We start from the raw sequence: 15180 nt of genomic DNA, 5'->3' as shown, positions 1-15180 counted from the left end.
TGTCGTGGTATAAAGTTGATAAGACACTAGGACTGGATGAGATGCATCCAAGACAATTGAAGGAAGGAAGAGTAGAAACTGCAGGGGCACTGGTCATAATCTTTCAATCTTCCCTAGACTCAGTGGAGGTGCCAGAGGGCTGGACAATTGCAAACATTACGATTTTGTTCAAAAAAGGTCGTAAGGATAAGCCCAGAAATTACAGACCAGTCAGTTTAACTTCAGTGGTGGGGAAGCTTCTAGAAACAATTATTTGGGATAGAATTAGTAGTCACATGGAAAAATGTGGGTTGATTAGGAAGAGCTAACATGGATTTCTTAAGGGGAAATCATATTTAACTAACTTGCTAGAGCTTTTTGAACAAGTAACAGAGAGGGTTGATGAGGGTAATGCTGTCGATATGGTGTATATGGATTTTCAAAAGGCATTCCATGCAGTGCCACATAACAGACTTGTGAGAAAAGTGATTGCTCATGGAATAAAAGGGACAGTAGCAATGTGGATACAAAATTGGCTGAGTAATAGGAAACAGAGAGTATTGGTCAATGGATATTTTTCGGGCTGCAAGAAGGTTTGTAGTTGAGTTCCCCAGGGGTCGGTATTGGGACCCTTGATTTCCCTGAAATATAATGATCTAAATCTTGGTGTGCAGGGGACAATTTCAAAGTTTGCGGATGATACAAAACTTTGAAGTATTGTAAACTGTGAAGAGGACAGTATAGAACTTCAAAAGGGCATAGACAAGTTGGTGGAGTGGACAGATAGGTGGCAGATTAAATTCAATGTGGAGAAGTGTGAGGTGATGCATTTGGTAGAAAGAACATGGACAGACAATATAAATAAGGAGTACAATTCTTAAGGAGGTGCAGGAGCAGAGGGACCTGGGTGTATATAAGCACAGATCATTGAAGGTGGCAGGACAGGCGGAGAGAGCAGTTAATAAAGCATATAGTATCCTGTGCTTTATTAAAAGGGGCATAGAATACAACAGCAAGGAGCTTATGCTGAACTTATATAAGACACTAGTTCTGGGTTCCACACTATAGGAAGGATGTGAACAAATTGGAGAGAGTGCAGAAGATGTTTACAAAATGGTTTCAGGTATGAGAAACTTCAGTTATGAAGATAGGTTGGAGAGGTTGGGACTGTTCTCCTTGGAGAGGCGAAGAGCAGTGGGAAGCCAGGGGATTGGGAAGCCTACAAAGACCAACAGAGGACAACTAAAAAAGAAATAAGGAGGGAGAAGATTAAATATGATGGTAAACTAGCCAGTAATATAAAAGAAGATTGCAAGAGTTTTTTTTAGATATATAAAGGGTAAGAGAGAGGCAAAGGTGGACATTGGGCCGCTGGAAAATGACACTGGAGAAGTAATAATGGGGAACAAAGAAATGGCGGAGGAACTGAATAGGTACTTTGCGTCAGTCTTCACGGAGGAAGACACGAGTAACATCCCCAAAATTCAAGAGAGTCGGGGGGCAGAGGTGAGTATGGTGGCCATTACCAAGGAGAAGGTGCTAGGAAAACTGAAAGGTCTGAAGATGGATAAATCACCTGGACCAGATGGATTACACCCCAGAGTTCTGAAGGAGATAGCTGAAGAGATAGTGGAGGCGTTAGTGGTGATCTTTCAGGAATCACTGGAGTCAGGGAGGGTCCCAGAGGACTGGAAAATCGCTAATGTAACCCCCCTGTTTAAGAAGGGAATGAGGCAAAAGACGGGAAATTACAGGCCGATTAGCCTGACCTCGGTCCTTGGTAAGATTTTAGAGTCCATTATTAAGGATGAGATTTCAGAATACTTGGAAGTGCATGGTAAAATAGGGCAAAGTCAGCATGGTTTCATCAAGGGGAGGTCATGCCTAACAAATCTGTTAGAATTCTTTGAGGAGGTAACGAGCAGGTTAGACAAAGGAGAGCCAATGGATGTTATCTACTTGGACTTCCAGAAGGCCTTTGACAAGGTGCCGCACAGGAGGCTGCTCAGTAAGATAAGAGCCCATGGTGTTAGAGGTAAGGCACTAGAATGGATAGAAGATTGGCTGTCTAGCAGGAGGCAGAGAGTGGGGTTAAGGAGGTCCTTCTTAGGATGGCGGCCGGTGACTAGTGGAGTTCCGCAAGGGTCAGTGTTGGGACCACAACTTTTCACTTTATACATTAATGATCTAGATGAAGGAACTGAGGGCATTCTGGCTAAGTTTGTAGGTGATACAAAGATAGGTGGAGGGACAGGTAGTATTGAGGAGGTGGGGAGGCTGCAGAAGGATTTAGACAGGTTAGGAGAATGAGCAAAGAAGTGGCAGATGGAATACAACATGGGGAAGTGTGAGGTCATGCACTTTGGTAGGAAGAATTGAGGCATAGACTATTTTCTAAATGGGGAGAGAATTCAGAAATCTGGAGTGCAAAGGGACTTGGGAGTCCTAGTCCAGGATTCTCTTAAGGTTAACTTGCAGGTTGAGTCGGTAGTTAGGAAGGCAAATGCAATGTTGGCATTTATTTCGAGAGGACTAGAATATAAAAGCAGGGATGTGCTGTTGAGGCTTTATAAAGCTTTGGTCAGACCACATTTAGAATATTGTGAGCAATTTTGGGCCCCGTATCGCAGGAAAGATGTGCTGGCCCTGGAGAGGGTCCAGAGGAGGTTCACGAGAATGATCCCAGGAATGAAAGGCTTAACATATGAGGAATGTTTGAGGACTCTGGGTCTATACTCGATGGAGTTTAGAAGGATGAGGGGGGATCTGATTGAAACTTACGGAATACTTAAAGGCCTGGATAGAGTGGACGTGGGGAAGATGTTTCCATTAGTAGGAGAGACTACGACCCGAGGGCACAGCCTCAGAGTAAAGGGAAGACCTTTTAGAACAGAGATGAGGAGAAACTTCTTTAGCCAGAGAGTGGTGAATCTATGGAATTCATTGCCACAGAAGGCTGTGGAGGCCAGGTCATTGAGTGTATTTAAGACTGAGATAGATAGGTTCTTGATTGGTAAGGGGAACAAAAGTTATAGGCAGAAGGCGGGAGAATGGGGTTGAGAAACTTATCAGCCATGATTGAATGGCGGAGCAGACTCGATGGGCCGAATGGCCTAATTTCTGCTCCTATGTCTTATGGTCTTATAGCTAAGACGAGATTTGATAGAGGTGTTCAAAAATCATGAGGGAGTTGGATAGAGTAGACAGAGAGAAACTGTTCCTGCTCGTAAAAGGATCGAGAATGAAAGGGCACAGATTTAAAATAATTTGCAAAAGAAGCAAATCTGACGTGAGAAAAAACTTTTTCACACAGTGAGTAGTTCAGCTCTGGAATGTACTGCCTGGAAGTGTGGTGGAGGCAGGTTCAATTGAGGCATTCAAGAGGGCACTGGGTGATTATTTGAATAGAAACAATGTGCAGGGTTACGGGTAAAAGGCAGGGCAATGGCACTGAGTCATAATGCTCATTCGGAGAGCCGGTGCAGACACGGTGGGCCAAATGGCCTCCTTCTGCACTGCAACAATTCTGTGATTCTGTGATTCTGTGGGAGGTGATGAATTGAGTTGTGGCTGAGGCTAATGGTTTGTTCTTAAGAATGGCATTTGAAATTACATATACTGGCCTTAACCACTTGTATGAGGTCATTAAACTTCTTCCTGTCCTACATCCAGGTCTTCAGGACTACATTGCTTGCATTGACATTGATATGGCTATCTGCTCCCACTGCTTTCTCAAGGTTGAGGTTTACAGGCCACCTGTGGGCAGGAAAGCAGACGGGTGGACCTGTAAATTCGGGTACCATGCCATCTCCTGCCTCTACCCCACTGCGATTTTATGTGTGGCAGGTGGGTCGCCCACCGGTGGCCCAATTGATGCCCTTAAGTGGGCAATTAATGCTTAATTAAGGGACTCATCCTGCCACCTCTCTGATTTAAGGTATCTTTAGCTGCAGGCCATTTTAACTGGGTTGTTGTGGGGTGGGGTGTGCTTCTTGCTGGGCCCCTGCTGCCAATCGGAGGCCCCTCCTCACAGTTTTGCCTCCCCATTTCCAAACTCCCTCCCACCCTGCCCAACATGAACCCCATTTCGCCCCGTCACCGGGACCCTTCAGCCTGGCTCCGCAAGATCCTGGACGTATCTGAATCGCCGTATGCCACATCCTTGGCCTACCTGCAGTACCAGCAGTGGCCACCAGTCCTGCTGGTACTGACGGTTGTGCAGAGCTGCTGGCCTCCAGTTGGCTGGAAGCTCCATCAGGTGGGACTTCCTCCTGGAGATGGACAGAAGTCCGCTTCATACTAATTACAGGGCTGTTACCTAGAAAATTAAAGCGGGGTGAGCCGGCTAAACGGAGGCAGGCTCACCCCCAATATTTCCACTGGGGAATAGGGCACCCCACCCTCAGCATATAATCCAGCCTTCAGTGTCTGTCTGGAGGGCCTTCTTGCTGCTTGTGAGTAGAGGATCACGTCCTGCATCAAGCCCCCACTGCTGTGTCTGAGAATCTTGGAGCACATTCTTTGCTCTGTTATTCTATTTTCATTCTCCTCCCAACTCAGAGTCTCTTCCACAAACAGTTCCAACACCTTTAAGAGGTGCAGGCTGGCTTTAATTAGTGCTGTTCTCACATAATTATGGTCCCCATCCAAAGGTGTGCAGCCACTTAGTAGCACATTTAACTCTGGGCTGCGCGCTATCGGGAATGGTAGCATAGTGCTAATGTTACTGGACTAGTAATGCAGAGAACCAGACTAAGGAAGCTGTGGGAATTTAAATTCAATGAATTAATAAACATGGAATAAAATGCTACTCTCAGTAATGATGATTATGAAACAAAGCATTAGTGTAAAAACCCATCTGGTTCAGAAGTGCAAAGTGATTCATTTTGGTAGGGAGAAGCAGGACAGGCAAAGGGTACATTCCAAAGGAGGGTTAGGAGCAGAGAGACCTGTTTTTTTAAAAATTCATTCACAGCATGTGGGCTTTTCTGGCTGGGCCAGAATTTGTTTCCAATCCCTAGTTGTACTTGAGAATGGTAAGCTGCCTTCTTGAACTGCTGCAGTCCATGTGGTGCAGGTACACCCACAATGCTGTTAGGGAGGGAGTTCTGGGATTTTGACGCAGTGACAGTGAAGGAACGGCGATATATTTCCAAGTCAGGATGGTGAGTTAATTGGAGGGGAACTTGCAGTTGGTGGTGCTCCCATCTATCTGCTGCCCTTGAATTTCTGGATGGTAGTGGTCGTGGGTTTGGAAGGTGCTGTCGGAGGAGCCTTGGTAAATTCTTGCAGTGCATCTTGTAGATGGTACACACTGCTGCCAATGTGCATCGGTGGTGCAGGCAGTGAATGGTTGTGAATGTGGTGCAAATCAAATGGGCTGTTTTGTTCTGGATGGTGTCAAGCTTCTTGAGTGCTTTGGGAGCTGCACTCATCCAGGCAAGCGGAGAGTATTCCATCACACTCCTAAATTGTGCCTTGTCGATGATGGACAGGATTTGGGGAGTCAGGAAGTGAGTTACTCATCGCACAGTTCCCAGCCTCTGACCTGCTCTTGTAGCCACAGTATTTATATGGTTAGTCCAGTTCAGTTTATGGTCAATGGTAACCCCCAGGATGTTGATAGTGGGGGATTCAGTGATGGTAATTTCATTGAACATCAAGGGGTGATGGTTGGATTCTCCCTTGTTGGAGCTGATCATTGCCTGGCACTTGTGTTGCGCGAATGTTACTTGCCACTTGTCAGCCCAAGCCTGGATATCGTCCAGGTCTTGCTGCATTTGGAAATGGACTGTTTCAGTATCTGAGGAGTCACGAATGGTGCGGAACATTGTGCAATCATCAGTGAACATCCCCACTTCCGACCTAATGATGGAAGGAAGGTCATTGATGAAGCAGCTGATGATGGTTGGGCCAAGGACATTACCTTGAGGAGCTCCTGCTGTGATGTCCTGGAGCTGTGATGGCTGACCTCCAACAACCACAACCATTTTCTTTTGCACTAGGTATGACTCCAACCAGCGGAGAGTTGTCCCCCTGATTCCCATTGACTCCAGTTTTGCTAGGGCTCCTTGATGCCAAACTCGGTCAAATGTGGCCTTGGTGTCAAGGCAGTCACTCTCAACTTACCTTGGGAGTTTAGCTCTTTTGTCCATGTTTGAAGAAGGCTGTAATGAGGTCAGGAGCTGAGTAGCCCTGGCAGAACCCAAACTGGGCATCAGTGAGCAGTCATTCCTAAACAAGTGACGCTTGACAGCACTGTTGATGCCACCTTCCATTACTTTACTGATGATCAAGAGTAGTCTGATGGGACAATAATTGGCCGGGTTGGATTTGTCCTGCATTTTGTGTACAGGACATACCTGCGCAATTCTCCACGTATCCGGGTAGATGCCAATGTTGTAGCTGCATTAGCTGTTATAGTTTTGTATTTGGCTAGGGGCACGGTAAGTTCTGGAGCACAAGTCTTCGGCACTATGGCTGGAATATTGTCAGGGCCCATAGACTTTGCACTATCCAGTGCATTCAGCCATATCTTGATATCACGTGGAGTGAATCGAATTGGCTGAAGACTGCCATCTGTGTTGCTGGGGACCTCTGGAGGAGGATGAGATGGATCATCCACTCGGCACTGCTAGCTGAAGATTGTAGCAAATGCTTCAGCCTTATCTTTTGTACTGATGTGCTAGGCTCCTCCATCATTGAGGATGGGGATATTTGTGGAGCCTCCTCCTCCAGTGCATTGTTTAATTGACCCCCACCATTCACGACTGGATGTGGCAGGACTGCAGAGCTTAGATCTGATCCGTTGGTTGTTGGGTCGCTTAGCTCTGTCTATCACTTGCTGCTTGTGCTGCTTGGCATGCAAGTAGTCCTGTTTTATAGCTTCACCAGGTTGACACCTCATTTATGGTATGCTTGGTGCTGCTCCTGGCATGCCCTCCTGCACTCTTCATTGAACCAGGATTGATCCCCTGGCTTGATGGTAATGGGTAGAGTGGGGGATATGCCGGGCCATGAGGTTACAGATTATGGTTGAGTACAATTCTGCTGCTGCTGATGGCCCACAGTGCCTCATGGATGCCCAGTCTTGAATTGCTAGATCTGTTCGAAATCTATCCCATTTAGCACAGTGGTAGTGCCACACAACATGATGGAGGAATGTGTATTCAATGTGAAAGCGGGACTCTGTCTCCACAAGGACTGTGCGATGGTCACTCCTACCAATACTGTCATGGACAGATGCACCTGCGGCAGGCAGGTTGGTGAGGAAAAGGTGAAGTATGTTTTTCCCTCTTGTTGGTTCCATCACCACCTGCCACCGACCCAGTCTGGCAGCTATGTACTTTAGGACTCGGCCAGTAGTGGTGCTACCGAACCACTCTTGGTTTGTTTGCCCATGTTTGACCTGATGCCATGAGACTTCACAGAGTCTGGAGTTGAAGTTGAGGACTCCCAGGGCAACTCCCTCCCGACTGTATACCACTGTGCTGACACCTCTGCTGGGTCTGCCAGTGGGACAGGACATACCCAGGGAGGTTAATGGTGGTGTCTAGGACATTATCTGTAAGGTACGATTCCATGAAGATGACTATGTCAGACTGTTACTTGACAAGTCTGTGAGACAGCTCTCCCAATTTTGGCACTAGTCCCCAGATGTTGTTAAGGAGAGCTTTGCAGGGTTGACAGTTGTCGTTTCTGGTGCCTCCACTGGTTCGCAATATAGTAAGAGTTCGGGGGACGTCACTGACAGGCTTCAGGGAGTCGGGGTTTGAGAAGCCTTTTGGCTGGGGAAGCATAGGTCCATGCAAATTCATTCCTTTTTTGTGACTTTGAAGCGGTTTGATACAACTGAATGGGGGACACAGGTGTCACTGACAAGGCCAGAATTTGTTGCCCGTCCCTAAATACACTCGAACTGAGTGGTTTGCTCGGTCATTTCAGAGGGCATTTAAGTCAACCTTAAAGGCATTTAAGTCATTAAGTGGTTCTGGAATCACATGTAGGCCAGGGCACAGCTGGTACTGCCTTTGGGGTTTGAGGAGGTGAACTCCGCCGGTTCATGATATAGTAAGAGTTGGGGAGACATTGCTGACAGGCTTCAGGGAGCTGCGGTTTGAGAAGTAGTGTGGGTGGGGAACCTGAAGAAGAAACACCTTTTGGGGGCCTCCAATGGGCCAGGAGGGCCACTTAAGGAAGAGCACACCCTGCCTGGCACCAGCCTGCACTGGGAAACCTGCCAGATTTGGCACTGGACACAGGCCACCGCTGCCACCAGTTAAATTCTAGCAGCAGTGGCGTGAGACCTTTAAGTGGGCATTAATTGCCTGCTTTAGGGCTAAAATTAGTCCACTGGCGGGTGAGCCACCTGATGCCAGACCTACCACTGGTATAATTGTGGTGCAGGCAGGCCTCCCACTGTAATTTATATACCCCCCTGCCCCCCATCTTCAAACTTGCTGGTGGGGGAGCGTAAAGTCCAGCCAAAGAGTGCAAATAGCAAGAAAGTTCTGGTAAACCTGTATAAAACACCAGTTCGGCCTCAGCTGTAGTATTGCGTCCACTTCTAAGCACCATACTTTAGACAAGATGTGAGGACATTAGAGAGGGTACAGAAAAGATTCATCAGAATGTTTCCAGGGCTGAGGAGCTTCAGTTATGTGGATTGCTTTGAGAAGCTGGGGATGTTCTTGGAGAAGAGGAGATTTGATAGAGATGTTTAAAATCATGAGGGGCCTGGACAGAGTAGGTAGGGAGAAAATGGTTCCTTTGGCAGAAGGATCGAGAACCAGAGGACACCAATTTAAGATGATTGCAAAATAAGCACTGGAAAGACACTGTTATGCAGTGAGTGGTTAGGGTCTAGAATGCAGTGCCTGGAGCCTGGTATAGACCCTCTAGCTCTGAAAGTTCTAGCCTTTACTCTGGGTATCAGTGGCATAGAACAACTTGGATATTGTTCCAATAAATTGGTACACCTTCAATAAGCCACTAAACAATACTCATGATAACACTGGTTACTTAGTTATTCTGCAAGCCACGGTCCGTCTCAGTGGTCAATCTGCCAACATGTCCTCTGTGAGCAACTTCTGAGTAACTAACCAGGTCACCCTAACCACTACAGCAACAATCGGTGGGATCATTCCAAATTTGCACTGAGTGCGGTAGCGGGAGGGAAAAAGCCATTTGACCCGCTGGCGGCAGTGATGGCTTTTCACGGCATATCGTCCCAATCCCGCCTCACTGATTATGCAGCCACAGGAAACACGCCATTTCACTGGTAGGCGGCCTCTGAATTTCCCTCCATGCCATTACCTTGCTTTTTCCTCACTCTGGGTGCCATATCTAAACTGCAGCCGCCCACATAGTTCCAAATGCTTGCAGCCCAAGACTGCTCCAATGAAGACATGGCCCTGAAAGCCAAGAAGAGTTCAGTGATCCATCAGTGGAGTGCCTGTCGGAGGCCCACCGTGATGACCTCATCCCCCGCTCTGGCTGCAAGAGTTCCAGCAATCTCATTATTCCAGCTTGATAGACAGTGGCAGTGGTAGTCAGTGCCAATGCTGCACAGGAAGAGGTTGGCCATCTAGTGCAGAAAGAGGATGAATGATCTCACCTGTGCCACCAAGGTAAGGCAATCATCTCATCACTCTAAACTCACACACTCACAAGCCCATCACACATTCACTGGCATCTCACTCACTGCCAGCTCAAGGGACATCACCACTCACTTTCTCTCACACACCCTCACATCTCCATCTGGCCTCAGCTCCTCTAGGGGCTGCCTCCACAGCCCTCACCATCTTGAGGCCACTAGCACAGATCAACATGTGCCCCCACACACACACCCTGAGATACCCTCCTTCCCTAGTACAGCCCTCGCCCTGCAGCCTCTTCCCTTGTCTGAAGCCACTTCTCCTCCTTCCCCAAGCAAGACATAGCCCTGCAGCCAATGAAAAGCCACCCCCGCCATACAGCTAGTCTGGTAGGTAGAGATCTACCCGTGAGCCCCCCAAAAAGTGATGTGGTGCTGTCTGTGAAGCCTAACGCTGATGACTGCGAGTGCTGCCCAAAGCAAGGTAGGCAAACAAACCTTGAAGTCCTGAGCGAAGTGCAGCTTGACAGGTGCACGACGCTTATGCACAGTTCTGAAACATTGGCGTGCAATCATGACAACATGCTCGGATGATCCAGTGTGGGGGATGATTCCGGCAAGCTGGACTTATAATTACATGCAGATGTATTACAACGAAGCTCCCGATGTGCATCAGCGGGAAACGTGGCCTGACATTGATGGGTGGAATGGATTCTTGCAAACTAATTTCACGACGTCATAAAACTGACTTTTGGCCTTCCCGCCATATTGTCTTTTCACTCCCTCCATGATGCTTGATGCCAGCGGGCAAAGAAACTTCCACCCAGTGTCTTTGTATGCTCTTTCTTTATATTGTTTTTGGTTCTTATCTTATGCCATGTGAGTTAAAACCTGTTTTCAACCCATTCAATCGATCTGTAATTATCTCACTGGGCTCCCAATACAAGCCAGTGGCTTTACAGCAACTTTTCCAGATGTCTCCTAGCTGGGCCTCTTGCAGGAATTTCAATGCCATGTTTGAAGTAACAAAGCCAGCTATCTCTAACACTTACCAATGCCCAAAACTGAGAGAAGGAGACATGTTTGTTAGCCTTCATAAGGGGAGTCTATGGCCTGAGTTTTCAGCTCGGTGGGCGGGTGCGATCGGCGGGCCCATGAGCAATCAGGAAACAGACCCCTGACCGCGATTTCTCAGTGTGATGCATGCGCGGAAAAGCTCAGCGCTGCTGGGTTGGGGGTGGGAGGAGGGTGGGTGATGACATCAACCTGGGCACGGGCGAGCACTGACATAAATCTCCCTGAAGGCAGAGAGCTGCATCAGGGAGCTGAAAACCACAAAACCCAGGAAATACATTTTTTAAAATCAGGATAAAAATGTCCAAGCATCACAATGAGGCACCTGAACGTATAGATTATAAAAATACTGTCCATAGATTTTTATTTTTATTTTATTTAATAACAGAAACCTCATCCCGCCCTTGGATGAGGTTTGCTGAAAAATGTAAAGGCCGCCTGGCCGATTCGCCCATCCACCAACCGTAAGGTTGGATGGGTTACGCAAAATGACAGACAATTGCACCATTAATATCTTTTTCCTGATTCAAGCAATTCTGCAGTTTAATTCATTTGCAGAACTTGCTAATTCTAGCAAGACTTAAATTGTGTTGGCTAAATTAAGTTTTGCGTCTTTCTCTGTGCCCACATGTACAGTTCTTTGATATCTTCATTCTGGGTTCTCCTTTCACCTTGCTGTTCCATCTTCTACCACCTGACAAACTCTGTACACAGGGCCACACCATAGCCAGTCTATATATTAATATAAAAGTAATTACATAGTTTAAATAGAAGTGATTAATAACATGTTCTCTGATACATTGGCTTACAAGACAGATTCAATTGTGACCTTCAAAAGAAAGTTAAATAATCATCTGAAGAGAAAAACATTGCAGGGACTATAGGGAAAAGACTTGGAAGATGACCAGGTGAGTTGATCTTGCTGAGCACCAGAACGGACACAATGGGCCAAACGGCCTCCATTTGTGCTGCAGCCATTCTATCATTCTATGATTCTACTATCATGTAAATTAGCAGGCCACACAAGGTATACATGCTGCCTGCATCACAATGAAAAGGCACAGATTAATCACAGAATGCGATCCTTGTGTTTACTTTTGGACTTTACCTAATCTTTCCCCCACAGAATTGTATTGCACAGAGGGAGGCCATGGTCTACGGTGGCTGTTTGAAAGCTACAAGTCCCACTTCCCAGATAGCTCTGCATTTTTTCTTTACCTTTGAGAGAGATGAGATCCTTTAAGTAAAGAATTTAACCTTACACAATAAGAGGCACGTGAACAGATAAATATAAGATCCGAACCACTCGTGTGAAAAAGTTTTTTCTCAACTCACACTTGCTTTTTTCGCAAATCTCTTTAAATCTGTGCCCTCTCGTTCTTGATTCTTTTACAAGTGGGAACAGCTTTTCCCTCCCTACTCTGTCCAGCCCCATCATGATTTTGAACATCTCTATCAAATCTGTTCTCAGCCGCCTTCTCTCCAAGGAGAACAGTCCCAACCTCTCCAATCTATCCCCATAGCTGAAATTTCTCATCCCTAGAACCATTCTTGTAAACCTCCTCTGCACTCTCTCCAATATGTTCACATGCTTCCTACAGTATGGTGCCCAGAACTGTACACAATACTCCAGCTGAGATCTAATGAGTGTCTCATATAAATTCAGCATAACCTTCCTGCTCTTGTGCTCTATGCCCCTATTAATAAAGCCCATGATACTGTATGCTTTATTAGCTGCTCTCTCCACTTGTCCTGCAACCTTCAATGATCTATGCACATATACACCCAAGTCTTTCTGCTCCTGCACCTCCTTCAAAATTTCACCCCTTATTTTATATTGTCCGTCCATGCTCTTCCTACCAAAATGCATCACCTCACACTTCTCCGCATTGAACTTCATCTGCCGCCTATCTGCCCACTCCACCAACTTGTCTAGGTCCTCTTGAAGTTCCACACCATCCTCCTTACAGTTCACAACACTCCCAAGCTTTGTATCATCCACAAACTTAGAAATTGTCCTCTGCACACCAAGATCTAGATCATTAATATATATCAGGAAAAGCAAGGGTCTCAATACCGACCCCTGGGGAACTCTACTACAAACCTTCTTGCAGCCCAAATAATATCCATTGACCATTACTCTGGTTCCAATTACTCAGCCAATTTTGTATCCACATTGCTGCTGTCCCTTTTATTCCATGAGCAATCACTTTTCTCACAAGTCGGTTGCGTGGCACTGTGTCAAATGCCTTTTCAATGTGTTGATATATACCACATCAACAGCATTACCGTCATTGACCTTTTCTGTTACCTCTTCAAAAAACTCCAGAAAGTTAGTTAAACATGATTTCCCCTTTAGAAATCCATGATGGCTCTTCCTTATCAACCCATATTTTTCCATGTGACTACTAATTCTATCCAGAATAATTGCTTCTCGAATCTTGCCCACCACTGAAGTTAAACTGACTGGTCTGTAATTACAACCCTTTTTGAACAAGGGCATAATGTTTGCAATTCTCCGGTCCTCTGGCACCTCTCTGAGTCTAGGGAAGTCTGAAAGATTATGGCCAATGCCTCTGCAATTTCTACTCTCACTTCCTTCAATATCCTTGGATGCATCTCATTGGGCTCTGATGCCGTGTCAACTTTAAGTACTGACAGTCTATTCAACACTTCCTCCTTATCAATTTTGAACCCTTCTAGTGACAGAGATTCCTCGTCTGTCACCATGGCCTGGGTAGCACCTACCTCCTTGGTAAAGACAGATGCAAAGCATTAGTTTAATACCTCAGCCATGGCCCCTTTGTCCATGTGTAAATTCCCTTTTAAGTCCCTAATCGGCCCTACTCCGCCCTTTTCCACTCTTTTACTATTTATATATTTATATAAGTTGATTTTCAGTACCAGAGAAGTTTTCTGGCAGTAAGTGAGACCTACACAGTGTTAAAAGGGTAGTTATATTGGAATAGACAAACCCTACCTTGTGAGTTTAGTTCATAATTGTGAGATAAGTACAGCAACTTCACGCTTTTCAACGTAATAGATGAGACAGGTGGTGAGATGCTGTTTTCGAGAAGCTTATTGAAGAATGTTGGAGACCGCAGCATCAGGATTTCTGTGTTAGCTGTGCATGTGTGGTCACTGGAGTTTATGCTTAAACAGTTAGTACTGCAAGCCTCACTGTTATTTCTACTGCAAAATACAGCCCATTCCTGTCACAGTTCAGGAGAGGTGAAGCTCTCAAGAAATGAGGAGAGAATCATGAAAAGTAAAATGGGCCATAAAAGTGCCTGACAAGCATTCTTCTTGGCTTCAACACAACATAAGGAGCTGACACAGCACTAAGGTAAATTGCCTTTCAGAATTAACAAAGCAGTCCACACTAAAATGAAGAATGTCTGACCTCTCAGTTAGAACTGCATTGTCCCTTTTAATCTATCAAGACACCTTCAGTGTTTGGACTTATTATTGACTATTTTTCATACTTCCTATCAACATAACTTTGATTGTGTGCATCTGTGTATAGCAGTGATAACAACTTTCATTCATATAATGCTTTTAACATAATAGATGCGTCCAAGTGGTTCAAAGGAGTGTTATAAAGCAAAATTTGTCACTGTGCCACATCAGGCAATATGAGAGCAGATAAGCAAAGCTTGGCCAAAGAGATAGATTTTAAAGAGTGTTTCAAAGGAAAGTGAAGTAGGGATGTTTAGCAAGGGAATTCCAGAGCTTATAGCCTAGGCAGCTGAAGGTATGATTACCAAGCGTGGAGTGATTAAAATCACAGATACTCAAGAGGACAGAATTAGAAGAGTGTAGATATCTGTGCGTTATGGGGCTGGCGGGGATCACATTGATAGGGAGGAACATGGCCTTTGATCAATTTGAAATCAAGGAAGAAAGTTATAACATTGAGCTGGTACTTAACCCAGGGGCAATGTTGGTCAGCAAGCACGGGGTAGATAGGTGAGCATGGACAGAGGCAGCATCCTGAAGCAAGTCAGGCCAATTATGCTGGGCAAACATATATCTACTGGTAAGGGGCCTGGATCTACACAAGGTAAAGCATGGTCTAGAAGGACAATTTAATGTCATGCTTAGGTTAAAATAACATTAAAACATATGTAAAACTCTTGAACGTAGCTGTGTAGACCACCAATAGGGTGCCACTATGGAATTATTCTGCTTTGTCATAAAAGTTGCCCAAAGAATTTTGGAAGCAGGCGAACAAAACAAGAAATTTTGCAACATGCCACATGGCTACGGCAGAAAACTTGGATACAAGTCAATATAAGAAGACTATGGCCAGGATTTTCCGGCCCCTCTGTGGTGGGACCCGCCGCAGGGGATGCAGCAGACCAGCCAAAAGTCAATGACTTTCAGCAGAGCTAGAAAATCCCGACCCATGAGATAATGAACATGACTGTGATTTCTAAACATGGTCCGAGGCATTATCCCATTGCTTGGCACCTTTCGAGGGGGCGGAGGTTTTTATTTCAAACAAAGCAATTCAGGAGCAATTTTTAAAA

Source organism: Cetorhinus maximus, chromosome 10 (genome assembly GCF_964194155.1).
Source record: "Cetorhinus maximus chromosome 10, sCetMax3.hap1.1, whole genome shotgun sequence".
NCBI classification, from domain to species: Eukaryota; Metazoa; Chordata; class Chondrichthyes; order Lamniformes; family Cetorhinidae; genus Cetorhinus; species Cetorhinus maximus.
Note: the sequence above shows the minus strand (reverse complement) of the source record.